This window comes from Triticum urartu, chromosome 6A (assembly GCF_056163025.1).
Source record: "Triticum urartu cultivar PI428250 chromosome 6A, HENAU_Tu73, whole genome shotgun sequence".
Lineage (NCBI taxonomy): Eukaryota > Viridiplantae > Streptophyta > Magnoliopsida > Poales > Poaceae > Triticum > Triticum urartu.
In genome coordinates this window covers 454,519,531-454,544,824 of record NC_141878.1, presented here as the reverse complement: position 1 = coordinate 454,544,824, position 25,294 = coordinate 454,519,531, and positions in this window count along the sequence as shown.

The following is a 25,294-nucleotide window of genomic DNA, read 5'->3' as shown; positions in this document are numbered from 1 at the left end:
GTGGAGGTTGGGGTCGTGAATCCTTGGAAGATCAAGTCTCCTAGAATATCAGCGACATAATCCAGGCTTCCAAAACAAATCTGGTGACCTGGGGCGCAGCTGTCGATCTTCTCTAGATGGCCAAGCGAGTTGGCCTACAGTGCGAAGCCGCTGAATACGAAGATCCGTCCGAGGAGAAAAACCTCCCCAAGGGCAACATCTTTGCAAATGATTGATGGAGCCATCGAACCTTCTGGCAGCGACATAGTGGAACTCTCAATGAAAGCACCAATGTCGGTGTCAAAACCGGCGGATCTCGGGTAGGGGGTCCCGAACTGTACGTCTAAGGTCGATGGTAACATGAGACAGGGGACACGATGTTTTACCCAGGTTCGGGCCCTCTTAATGCAGGTAATACTCTACGTCCTGCTTGATTGATCTTGATGAATATGAGGATTACAAGAGTTGATCTACCACGAGATTGTAATGGCTAAACCCTAGATGTCTAGCCTGTATGATTGTGATTGTCTCTACGGACTAAACCCTCCGGTTTATATAGACACCGGAGGGGACTAGGGTTACACAAAGTCGGTTACAGAGAAAGGAAATAATACATCCGGACGCCATGCTTGCCATCCACGCAAAGGAGAGTCCCATCCGGACACGGGAGGAAGTCTTCTATCTTGTATCTTCATGGCCCAACAGTCTGGCCCATGTCACACAGGCCGGACGCCCGAGGACCCGTTAATCCAGGACTCCCTCACACACAAGTCGTTCTCTCCCCCACACATGAACACACGAGCACATTAACACCCCCTCTCTTCTAAAGTCCGGACCCCAATATAGGTCTCTATCACTTTGTCTCTCGGGCATGCACACATCTCTTCCCCCACTCTCTAGGTCTCCTGGCATCTCTCTTTCCCAAGCACACGCACTATGTAGAGTATATCTTTCCCATACACACAAAACGTCGCGCCCAAACGTCTATCTCCCTAGTTATGTGGTTCTCGCACACTCACCTCACACACCACCCCCACTGCAAACAAACACACTTTGTCTCCTTGTGCACCACTCTCCTCTTTCTATCTCTCCCACATGCGAACCCGCCCCAGCTCCTTCCCTGTATACATATATGCCATGACTCTTTCCATAGCTCCCTAATGTATCATCGTTCTCAAGCTCGCACATTGTTCTCTACACCATCTATTCTAGATCTCTCATGAAGTCCCTATCACACACATGATGACTCGTTCCCTTGCGTCTCCGTACATAGGCCACTTCCGAACAACATCAACATTGTCTCCCTATCTATATGCCACTTCTGCACACAAACGACCCTTCTCTCTCCCCCTCTCTTCCTCTCTCTCTCCCCGTCGCTATCTCTCTCTCTCTCTATCGCTAGCTCTCTCTCTCTCTCTCTCTCTCTCTCTCTCTCTCTCTCTCGCTCTCACACCCCTCTCCCGCACACACTCGATGTCTCTTCCAAATAGTCTGCTCCCGCCCGCACCCATGCTATCCTGCTACTACACATGCCTTTGTCTCTCTTTGACACACATGTCACACCATTCCCCCTTCCCTATACTAGGTTTACATCATTAGTGGTCTCTCTACTCCACATACACACACTCCCTCTCACACACAAACACACGCACAAACACACATAGACGCGCACAAACACCCATCTATCTGGATCCTTCTTTTAAGACACACACCCTTGCATATTCTCTCCAGCTCTAGGTATGTATATACCCCCATCTCTAGCTCACATGCACACCAAAATTCTCCATCTCTCTAACTCACACATCTCTCCCCATGTCCGCATGTGTATCTCACACACTCACTCTCTGACTATGTCTATGTGTCTCCATGTTACACAACACAAAGCCCCATGTACATGTCTCTCTCTATCCTCCACACATAGAGACACAAAGAATCTCTTATCATTGCCTCAGTCTCTACACAAAGCACACACGCTCTCTCTCTCTCTCTCTCGCACACACGCTCAACAAAGGTTTTCCTGTGAATAACTTACCATCTATTCAGCAACAGCCGTGGCAGTACGCGGAACACGAGATGTGAAAAATAATAAATCTACACGTGCGTAGACCACCTAGTATGACTGCTAGGACTAGAGCAAGCCGAAAGTGCGCCGCCGTCACCCCCTCCTTATCAGTGACAGGAAAACCTTTGTTTTACACAGTCGAGAAGTGTGCTAAGTCCCCACATGCTGAGCCGTTGAATAGAATGTAGATCCTAGTTTATGGAAACAAGTATCGATAGTACGTTTGTATCCCCATACTTACATTTCTTCTCTTATAAAAAAACCGAGTTGGTGATGATGGTACGTGTGCCATCTTGGTGATGACGGATAGAAATTAAACTAAAAGATACCCGCACCTCTCTCCACATTTGAAGACAAGGCCTTCTCTCGTTCATCCTTATCTCCAACAACCTCATTATTGAGCAATTAAAAAAGGTAGCCTTTGGAACAAACTGGCACGGTGGTCGCTGCCGGCGTCGTCCATCCCAATGCCTCCGCTCAGTCCGACCACCAATCACCACCATGCCCCACTCCTCTTCACCTTATCTCCTCTTTCTCGAGATATCATTAGTTTTTACAAATGGGATTACTCCCGCATGGGTCAATCACAATAGTGTGTTATAAAAAATGCATCTTGATGTTCCGTGCAATGCACGGACATCTTGCTAGTACTCATACAGAAGACTTAGTTGGTGATGATGGTGTGTCTGTCATCCGTCATTTCTAACCATTAGATCTACATCTAACGACCGTGAGGTAAGTTGTTGCATTTTCTCACCAACATTCCACTTCTCTTCCAATTTGCGGAAAAACCCATAATTAGTATCTTAAAACCAACCAATCCCTCCCTCCCTCACCTCACCAAAACAGCCCAATGAATATATTCTGATTGAAACATAATATATCTCTAGTGACATATGTATATCAAAATTAGAGTGTTTTCTATCAAGTTTGTGAATAAGTACTATTCTAATTATGATCTGTTGCAATGCACATGAACATTGCTAGTATTTCCAACCATGCAAAAATGGTAGTATTTCCATAGTTTCGAGTTTTCCATCAAGATATTAGTCACTCATGGTTGATATTTAGTTTCAATCACGTACACATAGGCACTATGTAACTAGCCTTGCTTAGTGGCTTCCAAAGCTTAACTTTCACTCCTACTTACAGTATGTAGAGTATTTAACAAAAAACTACCACTTTCAACCAGCCCTAGGAAGAAACTATTGCACAAAAAATAGCAAAAACATACCCAAAATTTCTTAATCTGCACCAAAAACTGCTACCTAGTGCCAATTAGGCTCGTTTAAACCCGTTTGTGACAGGGTTGGCCCACACGTCCGTGTCGACGAGGCAGCTTAAACCAACACATTTTGTTTGATTGTTGACACGAGGGACCCACATCTGACCTTCTATCCTGTTATTCCCCCTCAAATAATTATTTTTCCTGAATATTACTTCAAATAGTACTGATGCGTGTTCGTCGGTGGCGCCGGTGATGAGCGAGTTGGCCGTCGCTCCGCCAGACGGGCCGGATGCCACACTGGCCTTCGCACGGGTTGGCAGGCTGGCCCGAGCGTGACTCATGCGCGAGCAAGCCGCCGCGCTGGCCTTCTCTCGATGGCTGGCCTTAGCATAGCGCGCACGAGCAAGCTGCCGCACCACCGTGCCAATCTAGCTAGCAAACCTTGCAGACAAGCAGCTGGATGCATCCAGTAGTGTGTGTGCTATCATAACGCCTAACTTGCGGGTCGAATAGAAGGCGTTGACTTAAGGGGCGACATGGGTTGAAATGTGCCTATAACGGCACTTTGTAGAGTAGTCGTTTCTTGGTAGGGCTGGTTGGTAAGGGCATGTACAATGGTATAAGGTAGTCTTATCTTAAGTCTGCCACGTATGTAAGTGGTAGTAGTTTCTTGGCATTATTAGTGGTTTCTTAGCATTATTAGTGATTTCTTGTAACGAACAATGTACTAGCGACGAAAGGCGATTCTAGGTTGCGTTGTACTCCAACGAGTACTACTAGTGGTCGCGGGAGTGTATAGCTCGTTTTGTGGATTCGATCCCGGCCGAACGCACGACAGCCTTTTTTTAAATAGTAAGTTCACTGCGAGCCAATATTGCACACCGGTAGTTTGAGTTTTGAAGTCGAACAGACGTGTTGCACCACAATCTGGGTGCACTGGATAGCCCAGCCACGTGAACGGGTTTTCCCTCCCATCATCTCGTGGCTCGTGTGCTCGCCCTAGTCGCACCTTGCTTGTAGCTTCCTCATCAGCTAGTATATTTAAACTAGCGCCTCCCAATTAAGCCCGAGAAGCCGGAAAAGCCCGGCACAGCATTGGGAACTGTGCAATATGGCTCTGTACATAAAGTGCTAGTACTCCACTACCTTGTAGCTTGTGGCGTTGCATGCATGGACTTCACTCCATTATCGGCTCTATAAAAGAAATTCCTCTTGACGTGATTTTTTTGTTTTGAAAAAGAGGCAAAAGCTTTGCCTCATCTCATTCATAAAGAAGGAACTACTAACAAAGTTCGACGAGATCCATTACACGACCACAAATGGAAGCGAAAAACCTAGTCTCACTTTATGAAATAACTCAAATGTTCTGCCCCCGCAGTAATCGCCGCTGATAAACAGGCTGCTAGTGTGTGCGTGAGAGGAAGGGCGGAGTAGGCCAGCTACACGCTTGAATAGAGCACCGAGAGTACCCACCACGCAGGTGTACTTTCCCTGCATTGATAGTACAACGATGGTTCTAGAGAACAGTAGTACCCTCCACTTCCAACTATAGCTCCTTGGCCCTGAGATTCAAGAGTTCAAAACTGGTGCACTATACTAGAAGTACAGTACAACGCACTACTAGTTGAGAAAGTAGTACTAGTACTCCTATAGTATGAGTACGTGGTAAATAATAGCCTCACCCCTTCGCTAAGGAACGATTGAGGAGCTATAGTAGGAAGGGACGAGGACCCGCGGTTACTGCGCTCTTATCTCCTTCTTGCCAGTTCCCCTCCCCCCGAAGAGAAGGCAATTCGTCGCTGCTCCCATGGATTCGCCAGGCAGTTCTCCTCCTCGTTGAGGCTGGGAGACCTTGGGCGACGATCCTCTAGGAGAAATCGCACGCCGCTCCGATGTCCTCACCGCCGCAAGACTCGGTGCTTCCTACACCAACTTTTTTAAGACGATGCTTAAACAGGCTTGGGAAAAGGCCATGCATGTTGTTATTCCATGCGTCCTCGAGGAGAAGGTTCTTCTATGGGACAATCCTTCGAACAGTCCACCGCTCCCTGGCCATGGTTGCACGTTGACTCCGCTAGAGTTGCCGATGTTGAGAGGTAGTCAGATTTTGTCCGATGAGCAGGTTAGTCATGGAGTTTGATCTTGTAGTACTTAGTTATTCCATTTCCATCCCGTAATTTCTCCGCTGCCCACCGTCTTATATATAGGTCTGGGTCGGTGCCAACGAAGATTGGCTTGCATACCTCCGGCCGGATACCACCATCATTTTGCACAACATCCACAATAGTGCGGCCGTTCCTGTAGACCCATTCTCCACCAGTGGGATCGGCCTTCCGGACTGGCTGGGCTTGAATACGTATGATGATGCCTACATGATATTGAGGAAGATAGCAATTGCGGACCCGCCAATAAAGCGAAGCAACTACGACGATTACTATCGCATCGCGGTGGTCGACATAAGGATTTCCATCAATGCAAGAGGCAGTAACAGCAGAGGCTGGCGCATGTTGGCCGCGGCAGATTTGTACCCCTACATGTTCGAAGACGCCGTGCGCCATCTAGGCCGCATCTTCATGATGACAAGCAAAGGGATTTGTTTCATTTGTTTGCCATCCTGTGATACGGGAGATTACCAACGGAATGCACAAACCATCATTTGCATCCCTAACGGTACTCTATTATTTTGCAGGGACCAGTCATCCCCCTATCAAAATAAGATTGATGATCCTAGATGTGCATTTGCATCCGTGATTCGGTCTAACCTGGAACCTTGTAGCTGACTTTGGCATATTGGGATCAACTATCTTAGCAGTCGTTACCCATGGTACCACTGATGTGCAACATGGTCACACAATCTACCACGATCGGACCGTCACCATCTACCTAGGTATTCCATTTAGTATTATATTTTTAACCCTCTCGCCTTCTCTTTCATTGTTGTACTACTTACTAATGCTAGTAGGAGTACGTTTTACCTTGGAGGACGCATATAGCTAGCTAGGCCCTTGAAGACTTGAACCCACTAGTTCCCACCATTTTTGTTTTTCCATGTCTTACTATCTCTTCCATGTAGCCAAGAGTGGCTATATATAATAAGCCGGTTATTTTAGTTCCTCTATACCAGAGTAGTACTATTTGCTGCACAGTATTACTGACCGCCATATTTGAGCACAACATTATTATGCATGGATCTTGACTATCTACGTCACCATGTGTCCAGATCCGAGACGCCGCGTGTACCAGATGAACGGCGTCGAGTTTGACCCCTGTGATGCTACGTGGGTGCTGAGGAACACTCTTCGAGAGTACTCATTTTTCATTGGGGACAACTACCCCATTCTGAAGCGGATGCCACCTTCCGTGCACGACACCGAAGGCCTGCCGTTCATGAAGCATGGTTGTGTCTTCAGTGCGCACCGCCAGATGAACGACATGCTGGGACACGCTATCCCTGATTTATGCCGCTTTAGCTTGGATGAGTCTCCATCATGTGGAACCAGACTAGAAAGCTGCGACAATGATTCCCGTTGCCCACCACTATGGATCATGCCATCCATGAAGAACACATGGGACTGGAAGCTAGAGGAGGACATGTAGCCCATCTATAACGTGTAAGTGGAGTATGGTAAATTGTGAACGGTAGCGCTGTGAATATATGTAGACTAGTCGTGCACAAATTTATCACATGAAGTGGAGATGAACTTGTGTGGCATACTGACATTTGCCCTTTATAATTTATTACTAGTAAATGTGTTATGTGTACTTGCAACTTGTGTGGTTGTTGCACGGGCTCCAACATGCTCTTCGAGAAAAAAGGTGGCACAACTTTGGATATAGGTGATGTGGAGGCATCATACATTAGCATCGTTAGTTATAGTTGTAGTATACTCCTGCTAGGACGACAAATCCTATAAAACCTTTTGCTTGGCTCTTTGCCTCTTCGGGAGGCTCAACAGTTCGTACTCGTGTGAACCTTGCACTTGGCTCTTCGCCTCTTCGGAAGGTCCAACAATGATGATACTACAGTACAATATGCTTCTGGCAATCTGACAATGATTGAATTGCTGCATGTCCATCATGAGGGCGAGGGCGAGGGAGAGGGAGAGGGAGAGGGAGGGGGCGCTGTAGTTAAAACCCTCTCCTCGTCTTGTGAGCGACTGCGCATGTGGGCGAGGGAGAGCGTAGTAAGCAAGCTTCTCCTCGTTCGGCGAGTTGACGAGACACATCAAAGAAGTACTAGTACTAGTCCAAATTGCGTCCTTTTCGGTTAATATGGCTTAATTTGAAATGAGAAAAATACATTGCCGGTCAACGTATGTAACAATACGCTCTTTACGGTCACTATATAGTTTTGCGGTGATTATACGATCACTAGCTCATCGTAGAGCACCGTATTGCACCCTACTGACCGGCCACATAGTCGACGTGGCACTTTATTGACTGGTTAAATTGTCACCTGGTTTCTAGGTCCCACCTGTTATTTGGCAGAGCAAAAAACCCAGTTAAACAAAACTTTACGCAGGTGCGGCAGGAGTCCAACCCTTGCGTGCGAACCACCCTCGTTGTGTATGTGAGTGCATGCATGTGTACTCCCTCGATCTTCCAACAAAGAGTGTACATCGGCTCAAAAACAAAGAGTGTACATCTACACTTCCAATGCATTTAGCCTTTAATCTAATCAATATTGATTGACCAATGCACCAACCTGTGCTCTAGCTATAGGCTACATGTCTATCCTTAATTACAGCATGCAACAACCTTCATTTAATATTCTTCTCTCAATGGTCGGATGCACACATAAGTCTTCTACTTTTGGTCGTTAATTATGCCCTGGTCAATGTGTAAATATTTATATGTACAGTCTTTCACAGACATAGGGAGTAGGTTGAGCACTTGAGCGTGAGCATGTGTGTTGCGTCGTGTGCTGTGTGCCGCATGGGTGCGTGAGTGTTGCATGCGTCCATGTGTACGTGTGAGTGTTGCATGTTGCATGCATGTATGCATGCATGAGGCTTTTACTCCCTCCCATTGACATGTTCATATTTCAAGCTTCATTAAAACGTTGCATGCAAGAATTAAGAGATAACTCACCAATGCGTGTAAAAGTTCTGATCATTTATTCCTCACGCATGCATTCCAATTAATACGTTCGTAAACACAATCTTCTTGAGGAAAATGAGCTCATTATTGAGTACTTTCGGAAAAAATAATCTTGGGCACTCATCATTTATACTACATTGGTTGATGATTTTTTATTGACCTGTATATAAACCGCCGTCCTTGTTTAATGGCCCCCTTCGTACTTAGTGTAAAATTTTGACCGTAAATTTAACTAACAAAGTTTCAATGCACGTCATAAAAAACTATACCATTAAAAACTATGTTCAAATACAAATCTAGTGATATGATTTTTGGTGAAATGCATTAACATTTTATTAGTTAAATACTCCCTTCGTCCAGGTGTATAAGCCACTTTATGAAAACCAAACAGTCCCAAAACACTTAGGCACGGTGCATTAACTCCAACCTAGTTTCTTGACATATCAACCAATAAGAGATGTGGGCATGCATATTTTCAATGACTCAAGAGACTATCAAACACGACATGCAGTGGTTAGTTCATTGCATGCAATGCTATTAATTAGCAAATAAACATTAAGTTCTCTTGTTTTCCCCTCCTTGGTCACGGTGCACAACCAAAGGCGACTTATTCACTTGGACGAAGGGAGTAGATGGTCAAAGTTTGACACAAAATTAATGGATTGGTAAACAATTTTTTTAGGAAAATGAGTGCATTAATTGAGTGTTTTTGCAAACTATAAAAATTATTCCACCACTGACCATCTACCTTGGTTGATGAGATTTTTGAATTGGGCCCTATAAACCAGAAAGGAGGTAGTACTACTACTCCTATATTATTAGCGCGGGTGCCTTGGCCAATGTTTCATCTTGTTGGCCAGGATGTGCGTAGAGGCATAGGGATACTGTTGATAGGAAGTCTTCGTGGTCCATTATTCCCCATCTCGGTCAGAGAGAACTATTCAACTAGTCTTCATAGTGAAGTGACAATACACGCAACAGCAAATGGGACACTTAATTAATAAGCTGAACTAGCGTGTTGGTGTTAATAAATCAGCCTTACCCAGTACTGCCATCATGTTTGCTAGTGGAGCACGCTTCCGCAAATACGCCTACGCACCTCTCTCCTCTATTAACTGACATATGAGTGTCGGCGTCCTGGGAAACGGGGTCCCCAGACTTGCCTGCCCGCGGCCTGCGGCATGGCTCAAGTGGGGGCCCAGCGCGGCCCATCCCCATCAGCTCAAGTTTAAGACCGTCTTGAGGGGCCAAGCCTCGCGGGGCGGATGACCGGAAGCTTCCTCAGAGGCAGCCTCATCAGGTAGGCTCGCGAGGAGGCGGAGAGATCAACGCAGGGGCACCTCACGAGGAGCCCATGACGCAAGCCATGACGATCGAGACAAGGCGGGCGTCAGGCGGGTGCCTGCCTGCGTAGTGTCCTTGTTTCCCCTTTGGTGCAAAGGGGGCAAGCACAGGCCAAGGCATCAGGCAAAGGTTACCATTCCGATGTGCTTGGCGAAGCCCTGCCGGAGAACCACGAGCTCCATCACCACCACGCCGTCGTGCTGTCAGAGTCTTCCCTCAACTTCTCCTCTCACCTTGCTGGATCAAGAAGGAGGAGACGTCTCCCAACCGTACGTGTGTTGAATGCGGAGGTGCCGTCCATTCGGCGCTACGATCATTAGTGATTTGGATCACGACGAGTACGACTCCATCAACCCCGTTCACTTGAACGCTTCCGCTTAGCGATCTACAAGGGCATGTAGATGCACTCTCCTTCCCCTCGTTGCTAGATTACTCCATAGATTGATCTTGGTGATGCGTAGAAAATTTTAAATTTCTGCTACGATCCCCAACAGTGGCATCATGAGCTAGGTCTATGCGTAGTTTCTATGCACGAGTAGAACACAAGTTGTTGTGGGCGTCGATTTTGTCAATTTGCTTGCCGTTACTAGTCTTATCTTGATTCAGCGGCATCGTGGGATGAAGCGGCCCGGACCGACCTTACACGTACTCTTATGTGAGACTGGTTCCACCGACTGACATGCACTAGTTGCATAAGGTGGCTAGCGGGTGTCTGTCTCTCCCACTTTAGTCGGATCGGATTCGATGAAAAGGGTCCTTATGAAGGGTAAATAGAAATTGGCATATCACGTTGTGGTTTTCGCGTAGGTAAGAAACGTTCTTGCTAGAAACCTATAGCAGCCACGTAAAAACTTGCAACAACAATTAGAGGACATCTAACTTGTTTTTGCAGCATATGCCTTGTGATGTGATATGGCCAAAAGGATGTGATGAATGATATATGTGATGTATGAGATTGATCATGTTCTTGTAATAGGAATCACGACTTCCATGTCGATGAGTATGACAACCGGCAGGAGCCATAGGAGTTGTCTTAATTTATTTATGACCTGCGTGTCAACATAAACATCATGTAATTACTTTACTTCATTGCTAAAGCGTTAGCCATAGTAGTAGAAGTAATAGATGACGAGACAACTTCAAGAAGACACGACGATGGAGATCATGGTGTCATGCCGGTGACAACGATGATCATGGAGCCCCGAAGATGGAGATCAAAAGGAGCAAAATGATATTGGCCATATCATGTCACTATTTGATTGCATGTGATGTTTATCATGTTTTACATCTTATTTGCTTAGAACGACGGTAGCTTAAATAAGATGATCCCTCACTAAAATTTCAAGAAAAGTGTTCCCCCTAACTATGCACCGTTGCGAAGGTTCGTCGTTTCGAAGCACCACGTGATGATCGGGTGTGATAGATTCTAACGTTCGAATACAACGGGTGTAAGCCAGATTTACACACGCAATACACTTAGGCTGACTTGACGAGCCTAGCATGTACAGACATGGCCTCGGAACATGGAAGACCGAAAGGTCGAACATGAGTCGTATAGAAGATACGATCAACAAGAGATGTTCACCGTTGATGATTAGTCCGTCTCACGTGATGATCGGACAAGGCCTAGTCGATTCAGATCATGTTTCACTTAGATGACTAGAGGGATGTCTATCTGAGTGGGAGTTCATTAAATAATTTGATTAGATGAACTCAATTATCATGAACATAGTCTAAATTGTCTTCGCAAATATGTTGTAAATAAATAGCTCACGTTGTAGCTCCCTGTTTCAATACGTTCCTAGAGAAAGATTAAGTTGAAAGATATTGTAAGCAATGATACGGACTAGGTCCGTAGTCCGAGGAGTGTCCTCACTGCTACACAGAAGGCTTACGTCTTTGATGCACCGCTCGATGTGCAAACCCCTACAACATCGTCTGTGGATGTTGTGAACACCTGACAGACACGTCCTGATGACTACTTGATAGTTTAGTGCACCATACTTTATGGCTTAGAATCGGGATTCCAATGATGTTTTGAATGCCATAGAACATATGAGATGTTCCAAGAGCTGAAATTGGGATTTCAGGCTCATGCCCATGTTGAGAGGTGTGAGACCTCTGACAAGTTCTTTTGCCAACAAGATGGAGGAGAGTAGCTCATCTAGTGAGTATGTGCTCAGAATGTCTGGGTGCTACAATCACTTAAATCAAGTGGGAGTTAAACTACCAGATAAGATAGTGATTGATAGAGTTCTCTAGCCACTATCACTAAGCTACTAGATCTTCGTGATGAACTATGACATGCAAGGGATGGAGTTGATCCCGGAGCTATTCGCGATGCTTAAGACCGCAAAAAGGTAGAAATCAAGAAGGAGCATCAAGTGTTGATGGTTTGATAAGACCACTGGTTTCAAGAAGGGCAAGGGCTAGAAGGGAAACTTCATGGATGGCAACCCAGTTGCCGCTCCAGTACCCAAGGTTGAACCCAAAACCGAGACTAAATGCTTCTATTGTAAGGGGAGCGGTCACTGGTAGCGGAATTACCCCAAATACATGGTAGATAAGAAGGCTGGCAACTTCAAAGTATATACGTGTTATTAATGTGTACCTCACTGGTACTCCTGGTAGCACCTGGGTATTGGATACCGGTTCAGTTGCTATTATTGGTGACTTGAAGCAAAAGCTACGGACTAAAAGGAGATTGGCTAAGGGCGAGGTGACGATGTGTGTTGGAAGTGTTTCCAAAGTTGATGAGATCACCATCGCACGCTCCAACTGCCTTTGGGATTAGTATTGAACCTAGATAAATGTTATCAGGTGTCTACGTTGAGCATGAATATGATTAGATCATGTCCATTGCAATACGGTCATTCATTTAAGTTAGAGAATAATGGTTATTCTGTTTACATGAATGATACCTTTCATGGTCATGCACCCTATGTGAATGGTTAATTGAATCTCGGTCGTGGTAATACACATGTTCACGCCAAAAGATGTAGAGTTAATAATGATAGTACCACTTTCTCGTGGCACTGCCGCTTAGGTCATATTGGCGTAAGATGCATGAAGAAACTCCATGTCGATGGATGTTTGGAGTCACTTGATTTTGAATCACTTGACACATGCGAGCCATGCCTCATAGGCAGGATGACTAAAGACCCCGTTTTTCAGGTACAATGAAACGGGCAAGTGACTTGTTGTAAATCATGCATGCTGATGCGTGTGATCCAATGAGAATTGAAGCGTGCAGTGGATATCGCTATTTTCTCATCTTCACTGACGATTTGGGTAGATATAGGTATAACTACTTAATGAAGCACAAGTCTGAAACATTTGAAAAGTTCAAGCGATTTCAGAGTGAAGTTAAGAATCATCATAACAATAAGATCATGTTCCTACGATCTGATCAAAAGGGGATTTTCTGAGTTATGAGTTTGGCAATCACTTAAGACATTGTGGAATTGTTTCACAGTTGAAGCCACCTGCAACACCACAAGGTAATGGTCTGTCCGAACATCGTAATCGAACCCTATGAGATATGGTGCAATCTATGATGTCTCTTACCAATCTACCGTTTTCACTTTTAGGTTATGCGTTAGAGACAGCTGCATTCACTTTAGATAGGACACCATCTAAGTCCGTTGAGACGACGTCATATGAACATTGGTTTGGCAAGAAACCAAAGTTGTCGTTTCTTAATGTTTGGGGATGCGATGCTTAGGGCTTCAGCCGGAGAAGCTCGAACCCAAAGCGGACAAACACATCTTCATAGGATACCCAAGGGTGACAGTTGGGTATACCTTCTATCTCAGATCCGAGGGCAAATTGTTTGTCGCCAAGAACGGGTCCTTTCTCGAGAAGGAGTTTCTCTCGAAAGAATTGAGTGGGAGGAAGATAGAACTTGATGAGGTTGTCGAACCTTTGTTTCAACCAGAGAGTGATGCAACACAGAAAGATGTTTTCTGTGGCGCCTACGTTTGTTGAAGAGGAAGTTAATGATAGTGATCATGAAGCTTCGGATCAAGATGCTATCGAACCTCATAGGTCGACAAGGATATGTACTACTCCTGAGTGGTACGGTAATCCTGTCTTAGATATCATGTTGTTAGACAACAATGAACCTACGAGCTATGGAGAAGCGATGGTGGGCCCGTATTCCGACAAATGGTTAGAAGCCATGAAATCCGAGATAGGATCCATATATCAGAACAAAGTATGGACTTTGGTGGACTTGCCCGATGATCGGCAAGCCATTGAGATAAATGGATATTTAAGAAGAAGACGGACGTGGGCGGTAATGTTACCGTCTATGAAGCTCGACTTGTGGGAAAGAGTCTTTTCAAAAGTTCAAGGAGTTGACTACGATGAGAATTTCTCACCCGTAGCGATACTTAAGTCCGTCAGAATCATGTTAGCATTAGCTGTATTTTTCGATTATGAAATCTTACAGATGGATGTCAAAACAAGTTTTCTTACCAAGTTTTCATAAGAAAAGTTGTATGTGATACAATAAAAGGTTTTGTCGATCCTAAGGATGCTAAAAGGTATGCTGGCTCCAGCAATCCTTCTATGGACTAGAGCAAGCATCTCGGAATCGGAATATATGTTTTGATGGAGTGATCAAAGATTTTAGGTTTATACAATGTTTGCTAGAAACTTGTATTTACAAGAAAGTGAGTGGGAGCAATACAACATTTCTGATAAGTATATGTGGATGACATATTGTTGATTCGAAATGATGTAGAATTTCTGGAAAGCATAAACGGTTGTTTGAAGAGTGTTTTTCAAAGGGAGACCTGGATAAAGCTGCTTACATATTGGGCATCAAGATCTATAGAGATAGATCAAGACGCGTGATGATACTTTCAAAGAACGCACACCTTGAGATGTTTTTGAAGGAGTTCAAAATAGTTCAGTCAAGGAAGGGGTTCTTACCTGATTTGTAAGGTGTGAAGTTGAGTAAGACTCAAAGATTGACCACGGAAGAAGAAAGAGGAAGGACGAAGGTCGTCCCCTATGCTTTTGTCATAGGCTCTATACGGTATGCCATGCTGAAGTACCGCACCTGATGTGTGCCTTGCCACATGTCTGGCAAGAGGGTACAAAGGTGATCTAGGAGTGGATCACCAGATAGCAGTCAAAATTATCCTTAGAGGAATAAGGAAATGTTTCTCGGTTATGGAGATGATAAAGAGTTCGACGTAAAGAGTTACGTCGATGCAAGCTTAACACCGATCCGGATAGCTCTGAGTAGAGATACCGGATACGTATAATGGAGCAACAACTTGGAATAGCTCCATGTGGAACGTGGTAGTAGCATCTACGATATGACGTAAAGTTTTGCGAAATACATAGGGATCTGAATATGGCAAGACCCATTGACTACAACCTCTCTCACAAGCATAACGTGATCAAATCCAGAACTCTTTGAGTGTTTATCACATAGTGATGTGAACTAGATCATTGAGTCTAGTAGACTCTTGGATGTTGGTCACATGGCGTTGTGACATGTGAGTGTTAATCACATGGCGATGTGAACTAGATTATTGACTCTAGTGCAAGTGGGAGACTGTTGGAAATATGCCCTAGAGGCAATAATAAATTGGTTATTATTATATTATATTTCATTGTTCATGATAATCATTTATTATCCATGCTAGAATTGTATTGATAGGAAACTCAGATACATGTGTGGATAAATAGACAACACCATGTCCCTAGTAAGCCTCTAGTTGACTAGCTCATTGATCAATAGATGGTTACGGTTTCCTGACCATGGACATTGGATGTCGTTGATAACGGATCACATCATTAGGAGAATGATGTGATGGACAAGACCCAATCCTAAGCCTAGCACAAGATCGTGTAGTTCGTATGCTAAAGCTTTTCTAATGTCAAGTATCATTTCCTTAGACCATGAGATTGTGCAACTCCCGGATACCGTAGGAGTGCTTTGGGTGTGCCAAACGTCACAATGTAACTGGTGGCTATAAAGGTACACTACAGGTATCTCCGAAAGTGTCTATTGGGTTGGCACGAATCGAGACTGGGATTTGTCACTCCGTGTAACGGAGAGGTATCTCTGGGCCCACTCGGTAGGACATCATCATAATGTGCACAATGTGACCAAGGAGTTGATCACGGGATGATGTGTTACGGAACGAGTAAAGAGACTTGCCGGTAACGAGATTGAACAAGGTATTGGGATACCGATGATCGAATCTCGGGCAAGTACAATACCGCTGGACAAAGGGAATTGTATACAGGATTGATTGAATCCTCGACATCGTGGTTCATCCGATGAGATCATCGTGGAACATGTGGGAGCCAACATGGGTATCCAGATCCCGCTGTTGGTTATTGGCCAGAGAGTTGTCTCGGTCATGTCTGCATGGTTCCCGAACCCGTAGGGTCTACACACTTAAGGTTCGGTGACGCTAGAGTTGTCATGGGAAATAGTATGTGGTTACCGAAGGTTGTTCGGAGTCCCGGATGAGATCCCGGACATGACGAGGAGCTCCGGAATGGTCCGGAGGTGAAGATAGGTATATTGGACGAAGGGTATTGGAGTCCGGAATTGCTCCGGGTGTACCAGGTGATGACCAGCGTGTCCGAAAGGGGTTTCGGAGGCCCCGGCAAGCGTTGGGGGGCCTTATGGGCCAAGGGGAGAGGGCACATCAGCCCACTAAGGGGCTGAGCGCCCCTCCCACCCCATCTCATGTAACCAGGAGAGGTCGGGGCGCCACCCCTAGGGCAGCCGCCCCTCCCGGCTTGGGGGGCAAGTTTCCTAGGGGGTGGGGGCGCCCAAACCCATCTAGGGTTTCCCCTGTGGCTGCCGCCCCTCCCCTAGGGAACCCTAGGGCGCCTCCCCCTCCTCCCTTCCCCCTATATATAGTGAGGGAGAGAGAGGGCAGCCGCACCCTTCCCCTGGCGCAGCCCTCTTCCTCCTTCAACACCTCATCCTCCTCCGTTGTGCTTGGCGAAGCCCTGCCGGAGAACCACGAGCTCCATCACCACCACGCCGTCGTGCTGTCAGAGTCTTCCCTCAACTTCTCCTCTCACCTTGCTGGATCAAGAAGGAGGAGACGTCTCCCAACCGTACGTGTGTTGAACGTGGAGGTGCCGTCCGTTCGGCGCTAGGATCATCGGTGATTTGGATCACGACGAGTACGACTCCATCAACCCCGTTCACTTGAACGCTTCCGCTTAGCGATCTACAAGGGTATGTAGATGCACTGTCCTTCCCCTCGTTGCTAGATTACTCCATAGATTGATCTTGGTGATGCGTAGAAAATTTTAAACTGCTACGATCCCCCACAGTCATCACCAGTGCTTTTGGCAGCCGAAGACCACCTTTGGTCAGGATAACTTGTGCTAGATGTTCCCCTTCAAAATGGCCAATTGTTGGCGCCCTTCCCGCTCATTATTTGGGGAGAGGCCCAGGGCCTCTATAAATAGAGCTAGCCACCACAGAGTGGAGGACGTACAAAGAGGGATCGAAAAAGAGAGATAGAGAGAGAGAGGCGATTGAACTCAGCCAAGCAGTTTATCGCACCAGCTCAAGAACACCTCTCGCGAGGCTGTTCTTCCCTTGTACCGTTCCTCATCAGCCCCTGAGGCAATCCACCACACCACACACTGGATTAGGGTATTACACGACAACGGTGGCCCGAACCAGTATAAACCTTGTGTCCCTTGTGTTGTTCGTTGTTTCCAGCTTAGATCACGTGAGGAGATTGGACGTAGATCGATAGGGGAGATATCCCCACGCACACCCCAGTGTTCAAACCTCAAGGGTCTGCCGGAACCCGAAATCCGACATTTGGCGTGCCAGGTAGGGGTGTGCCGGAATCTTTCTTCCGCTGTTCGCGTGCGATCTTCCGTTGTGTCCATGGCTGATGCTCGCCGGGCTCGCGTCGAGCGCCAGGCTGCTCTCGCCACCCGCGTCGCACAGACGACACCCGTCGGCGGACGCCCTCGTCGTTCCCCATCGCCTGCCACCAACGCTACCACCGGCCCGACGGGGAATGAGCAGCAGGCCTCGTCCTAGCATCCTTCGATGCGGTGGGAGGGCCACACCGCCATACCGTCGCTAACTCCAGCGTCTCCCGTCGTCGCAGCTCTCCTTAGTGGCTCCCAGGCACCACCCTCGAGCCATCACGTCAAGCCGTTCACCTGCCGGATCAGCACCGCCTCCAAGCGCCGAGAAGCCCCCCAGGGCTGGGTGGCGCCCGAGGCCGATCTAACCTTTGGCTCGGAGGACCACCCCTTCAACCCTATCGGTTCGGGCGCGCTCCCGATGCTGTGCACCCCCACCATCTGCCAAGTGGCCGTCACCAGGACCCTCAGAGAAATGCAGAAGCTCACCGGGCATGTAACTGCGCTGGGGCGCTTCATCTCCAACTTGGGGAACGAGCGCTGCCCTTCTTCAAGCTAATGAAGAAAAAGGGCCCCTTCGAATGGACTGAAGAGGCTGACAATGCATTCCAAGACCTCAAGAGGTACCTTGCCAGCCCACCAGTGATGGTAGCTCCGCGTCCTCGGGAACCCCTAGTGCTCTACCTTGCGGCCACCCCCTACTCCGCTAGCGCAGCCCTGGTGGCGGTTAGGGAGGAGCGCTGTGGCAAGGCCGCATTGACCGTCCGAACTAAATCAAAGCAGAGCCGGGAGGGCTTCGCAAGGGCCGCAACAACAGCCGGAAAGGAACAGCCGCAGCAGGAGAGCACACCCGAAGCAGGAGAGGCCTCTTCAGGCGACCAAGCACTAGGGGCTTCGTCGTCTAAAGAGACGCCTCGACCTCTGGAGGACGCAAACTGCGCCAGCACCCTCAACCTCGTCGAGCATCTCGTGTACTTCGTCAGCACGGTGCTACGGGACGCAAGGGAACGGTACCCCATGCCTCAAAAACTCCTCCTCGCGCTACTAGTGGCCTCACGCAAGCTGCGCCACTACTTCCAAGGCCATCCCATCAAAGTCGTCTCAGCATACCCCTTGGAAAGAGTACTCAGGAGCCCCAACTCAGCTGGGAGGGTCGCAGAATGGAACATTGAGCTACAGGCATTTCAGCTAGAATTCACTACGACCAGAGTCGTCAAGGGAGCCGCACTTGCGGATTTCGTGGCAGAATGGGCAGAAGCGTCGGGTCTCGAGGCAGGCGAAGATCGATCACTTTCCCCGGGAAGTGAAGCACCAGACGGCTGGGTCATGTACTTCGATGGGGCGTTCTCCCGACACGGTGCGGGAGCTGGCGCAGTGCTTGTATCCCCTACCCAGGACAAACTCTACTACGCCGTACAACTCTGCTTCCAGTATGGAGAAAAGATCTCCAACAACATAGCGGAGTACGAAGGCCTAATAGCAGGCTTGAAGGCCGCAATCGCCTTAGGGGTAAAGCGCCTCATCATCAAGGGCGATTCACAGCTCCTCATCAACTTCTCCAACAAGATATACGAGCCAAAGGACGAGCACATGGAAGCCTACCTCGCTGAGGTTCGCAAGATGGAGAAACAGTTCTGGGGGCTGGAGTTGCAGCATGTGCCTCGCGGCACCAATCAGGAGGCTGATGACATTGCCAAGAGGGCATCTAGGCGGCTGCCTCAGGAGCCCGGTGTCTTCGAGGAGCGGCTCTTCAAACCCTCGACGGTGCCGTCACTGTCGAGCATGGCGCAGCCAAGGGAGGAGCTCCCTTAGCCGCCTGCCTCAGGAGCCCCGGTCTGCGGCCCGGCCTCAGGGGCGCGCCTGCTCCTGGCGTTAGAGCCTCAGGAAGGGTGTTTGATCCCGGAGCTCAAGAACTACCTGATGCAAGGGGCTCTGCCAGAGAATGAGGAGGAAGCGGAGCGTGTGGCGCGGCAGGCCACAGCTTATTGCATCAAGGATGGAGAGCTCTACAGGAAGCGACCAAATGACGTGTCCCTACATTGCATCTCCCGAGAGCAAGGGAAGGAGCTACTGGCAGATATACACACCGGAGACTGCGGGCACCACTCGTCGTCGCGAACCCTCTTCGGCAAGGCGTTCCGTAGTGGATTCTACTGGCCCACGGCGCTCAACGACGCCGTTGAGCTGGTGAAGGCTTGCGAGGCCTGCCAGTTTCATGCTAAGCAGATCCATCAGCCTGCGGGGGGTCTACAGACTATACCCCTCTCATGGCCGTTCGCAGTTTGGGGGTTGGACATTCTGGGCCCGTTTCCTTGGGCGCCAGGGGGCTATCGCTACCTCTACATCGTTGTGGAGAAGTTCACCAAGTGGGCTGAGGTGGAAGCCGTCTGCACAATCCTGGCAGGCTCTGCAGTCAAATTCATCAAGGGCCTCGTGAGCCGATTTGGGGTGCCCAACCGCATCATCACCTACAACGGTTCGCAGTTCACCAGTAATCTCTTCAAAACATACTGTGCTAACCTTGGAACGCAGATATGCTACGCTTCGGCAGCACACCCCCGGAGCAACGGCCAGGCCGAGCGAGCCAGCACGGAGGTCCTGAGGGGCCTCAAAGCCAGGACCTTCAAGAAGAAGCTGGAGGCCTGTGGCAGGGGCTGGTACGACGAGCTCCAGTCTGTGTTGTGGTCGATCCGCACAACTGCGACCAAGCCGACTGGCGAGACCCCGTTCTTCGTCATCTACAGAGCAGAGGTTGTTCTCCCTCACGAGGTCAGGCATCGCTCCGCACGGGTCCTGGCGTTCGACGAGGCGCAGCAGGACGCCATGCGGGGGACGGATATCATGCTGGGGGAGGAACGCCGGCGAGAAGCCGCGCTGCGAGCAGCAAGGTATCAACAGGCGCTGTGACGAAACCATTGCCGCAACATCCGCCCCAGAACTCTTGAAGTAGGGGATCTCGTACTCAGACGGGTTCTCTCCAGGGAGGGGCTACACAAGCTCTCTCCCATGTGGGAGGGCCCATTCAAGGTTGTTCATGTCTCCAGGCCTGGCTCCGCGCGCTTGGAGACCACGGAGGGGGTACCCATCCAGAACGCGTGGAACATTCAACATCTCCGGAGGTTCTATCCCTGAGCGAGGCCTAGCGCCTAGGAAAGGCCCGGTGCCTATGAAGAAGCCAAATGCCTTTTTGGGAAAGGCCCGGTGCCTGTGAAGAAGGCAAATGCCTGTGAAGTTGCCGCGTTTTGGGAAAGGCCCGGTGCCTGTGAAGAAGGCAAATGCCTGTGAAGCTGTCGCGTTTTGGGAAAGGCCCGATGCTTGTGAAGAAGGCAAATGCCTGTGAAGCTGCCGCGTTTTGGGGAAGGCCCGGTGCCTGTGAAGAAGGCAAATGCCTGTGAAGCTGCCGCGTTTTGGGAAAGGCCCGGTGCCTGTTATGAAGGCCAATGCCTGTGAAGCTCGCCGCCCGCGACACTCTCACGTAATAATGAGTGGGGCTGTACACGACCCGGAGTCTCCGGAGTGCCGCCCTTGGGCCTCCGGGGCTCCCGCCCACGCCCAGTGGCAGCACCTAGCTCCGCACTGGTGAGAAGATGTCGAAGACTAGAATAGGTGCCGGACGCGGCTTTTTCATTTGCTTTCTGTAGTTGGCTTAGTTATTCCCGTTTGAAGTTTTATTGAAGCTGTTGAAGTTCCTGACTTGCGACTCTTTGTCTTTCTCGCTCGCTTGCCTCGTTTTCTCTCGCACAAGTCTCGCGAGGGAGGTTCACGGGCGCCCTCGCGAGTGTTTTTCTGCCCCGATAGTTTGGAGCTTTCCTATCCAAGTCCACTGCAGGAGCACCCCTCCCAGTCCGTGCCTCATGGGCATCGCGGCACGAGCGCAGGACCTGGGCCGATCGCCCCCACAACCTAGACCGAAAGTTACCCCTCCTACTGATCCTTGCAGGACACAAAGCGCACGGCGAGGCCATGGCCTCGGGAGGCGAGGACCACATCAAGCCCCACCGAGCTAAAATAATTCCCGCACACGGGTGCACGGCGCGGGAACACAGCGCGGTAATAGCGGAAGCAGCACAATGGTTAACAGCATCAGTTCTAACACGCCCCCGCGGGGCCCTATACTACCTTTTATTTCTGCGCAGGAAAAGAAGGAAAGCAAAATGGGCGCGATTCGTCGTGCACCAACCCACATCAAAGGTTCGAGCTGCACCTGGGGCTCAGGTGGATCCCTCCTCTCGCTTCACCGGGGTGCGATGACGAGCTGACCTGCTACCTTCACCCAGGCGGGCACGATGGCGCGGGGGCTGGTCGCGGCCACTGATGGAGGAGCTGCTGCCTGAGAGGGAGTCGCCGAAGCTCAGCGAACCCCGAGCACCACCGCCTGTAAGCCCGTCGCCATCTTCATTCTGGTCAGTACCAGGGCTGGGCAGGCGGCCGCGGTCGTCGTCTTCGGGGCAGCACCCAGCACGGCGACCGTCTTCCCCGAACACCCTCACATAGAGGGTGGCGTCGCCATCGAACTTGAAGTGCAGGGTGCACCATCGGCCCAGGCCGCGCGCGCGGGCAAACGTTTGCCAGCCGCGGGTCAGGGCCCCATTCCCAGAAACGGAGACCTCCAGTGAAGCCCAGGAGGCCCTGCTGCAGAAGCCGTGTGCCTGGAGCCAGAAGCCGCACTGGGCGCTGGCCGCAGATCACCTACGAAGAAACGGGGGAGCTGGAGCCGGGTGCTTGTTGGGTCCGCTGACCACACGACGAACTCCGGCAGCACCTCCGCAGAGCGAAGGCGTGGCCTAGGGGGGCGCACAGCCACGGCGTGCCCCCCATCGGCGGCCGGGCGCTCACCACCGCGCAGGGAACCGCCTCCATGGCCGCGGGAAGCCACTACGGGGACCGTGGAATACTTGCGAGGGCGGCCTTGGCCGCGCTTGGCCGGGTGGGGGGGGGGAGTCAGGCTCAGCCTGGGGGGGCTTTCCTTTCTCTGCGGCCGAGAATCTCTTTGGAGCCATGGGAGCGGCGAGCAGCCAAGAAGAAGAAAAGGAGCAGCAAGAAGGGCTTGGCTGAAGGGGCTCACGCAGCCTCGTACTTATAGCCGAAGGAGGCCAACCTCCGAGCACCACGATCGCAGGTAATCATGACCGGATTTCTCTGCATGCAGGGACTTGGCAAGTCGTGCGGTCGCCGAGGCATCATGGGGAAGTGCACACGCCCACGTCCAATCAGTCGCCACACGGCGCCCAAGGCCGCAGGCTATTAGGGCCCGCGACGCTTCACACTCGCCCCTCCGCTTCCCTGCTAGGCCGAGCCTGAGCGCGCCTTGGGCCCGGGGGCTACTGTCGGCATCCTGGGAACGGGGGTCCCCAGACTTGCCTGCCTGCGGCCTGCGGCATGGCTCAAGTGGGGCCCCAGCGCGGCCCATCCCCATCAGCTCAAGTTCAAGACCCTCGCGAGGGGCCAAGCCTCGCGGGGCGGACGACTGGAAGCTTCCTCAGAGGCAGCCTCATCAGGCAGGCTCGCGAGGAGGCGGAGAGATCAAAGCAGGGGCACCTCGCGAGGAGCCCATGACGCAAGCCATGCCGATCGAGACCAGGCGGGCGTCAGGCGGGCGCCTGCCTGCGTAGTGTCCTTGTTTCCCCTTTGGTGCAAAGAGGGCAAGCACAGGCCAAGGCATCGGGCAAAGGTTACCATTCCGATGTAACAAGACGAAGACCAGCAGAGCAGCAGGACGGAGGTCACCGTGGAGCCCAAGACGACGTCATTGTTGGAAATATGCCCTAGAGGCAATAATAAATTGGTTATTATTATATTATTTGGGGAGAGGCCCAGGGCCTCCATAAATAGAGCTAGCCACCACAGAGTGGAGGACGGATAAGGAGGGACCGAAAAAGAGAGATATAGAGAGAGAGGCGATTGAACTCACCCAAGCAGTTCATCGCACCAGCTTAAGAACACCTCTCGCGAGGTTGTTCTTCCCTTGTACTGTTCCTCATCAGCCCCTGGGGCAATCCACCACACCACACACTGGAGTAGGGTATTACACCACAACGGTGGCCCGAACCAGTATAAACCTTGTGTCCCTTGTGTTGTTCGTTGTTTCCAGCTTAGATGACGCGAGGAGATTGGACGTAGATCGGTAGGGGAGAGATCTCCGCGCGCACCCGAGTGTTCGAACCTCAAGGGTCTGCCGGAACCCGAAATCCGACAATGAGCCCTCTTGAGATAGACCCACATGTCATCGGTGAAACTATTTACACTCTGAAGGACGGTATATCCTGGTTGTAGTACTAGTAGAATTGAGATTTAATGCACTTTCTTCCCCGTATTTCTCTCTTCTTCCTCCTCTCTTCCCCATCGTCGGCCGCACACCATTTTCCCCCGCTCACAGCTCGCCCTCCCATGCCATCTTCCTTGGTAGCTTGCGTGTACCATATCCCCCCGCTCACTGCTCGGCCACACACGCCATCTTCTTCGCTCGCCCGCCCAAATCCACATCCCAGCTGGCTCGCAGGCACCGAAAACCCCAATCACTCAGTGCGCAAAAAACCATATGGCAGAATCGACTGACACCCAGAGCCGCGATTGGAATTCCCTCTCCGATGTTCTCTTGGAGCAGATCTGTAATCATATGGACCTGCTCAACACCGTCTGTCTAGCTGCATGCTCGGTGTCTTTGTACCATCTACTCATCTGCAACCGGCCGGCCCTTTTCAAGACACCCTGCTTGCTGATGCCCGATCCTCACAGGTGGCCCAGACATGGACTTGACGATCCTACGGAGGTTGCTGTGGTGCCCCTTGACATGCTACCACTACCCGTCCACCTGTCCTTCATGCGGGACCACTACTGGGCGGGCATGAAGGTCAACTGGATCGTGCTCATACACCAATCCAGTAGTCCATGGCGTCTCGTGGATATCTACACCCAGCAAGAGATCACCCTTCCAACATTGGATACTGCCGCCATCGAGCCTCACGGCCCGCCGGACACTCCTGCGTACTATGCACGAGATGCGTCGAGCTTTTGGCTCGACCTCTGTTTGCTGAAGGTTGTAATCTGCGAAGTGCCCACACCATCAGAAGACTACATGGATTACAAGCTCATTGCCTTGTTCAACGTGGGATTAGTCTATCTGGAATCCGGTCGCCATACATGGTTATGGCTCATCGTCAATCCTGTTGAGGCAACATTTCTGTCTGATGCTATAGTGCATGATGGCATCGTTTACGCGGTCGATGCACAGATTGGCTGCCTATACCGGTGGAATCTATCGTCGTGTAATTGTTCCTATCTCATCTCATCTTTACCTTATGAATACGACTGCCTGTTGATTGTTACAAGTATGTCTATAACCACATCATTGCTATATGTTCCTCTCATTTTCTAGATTTTTATGACCACGCATGATATTCTTAGAGTTGATATGAGAACAATTGGCATCTAATGATTGTTAGAATAGATATTTAGAATAGATATTATGAGTATAACCTCATGATTTCTATATGTTACTCTCATTTCCAAGATTTTTTATAACAACGCATGCTATTTCTTAGAGTTGATATGAGAACAGTAGTAAGTGCTATGGTAGAATATGAGTAGGCCCTGTCATAGTTGTTTTCCTCTCATTGTTACATGATGTTTGAACCATGACATATTGCTAGAATATGAAAGCCATTGGCTTATTTTTTTAACTTGGGGTATGATTATGACCA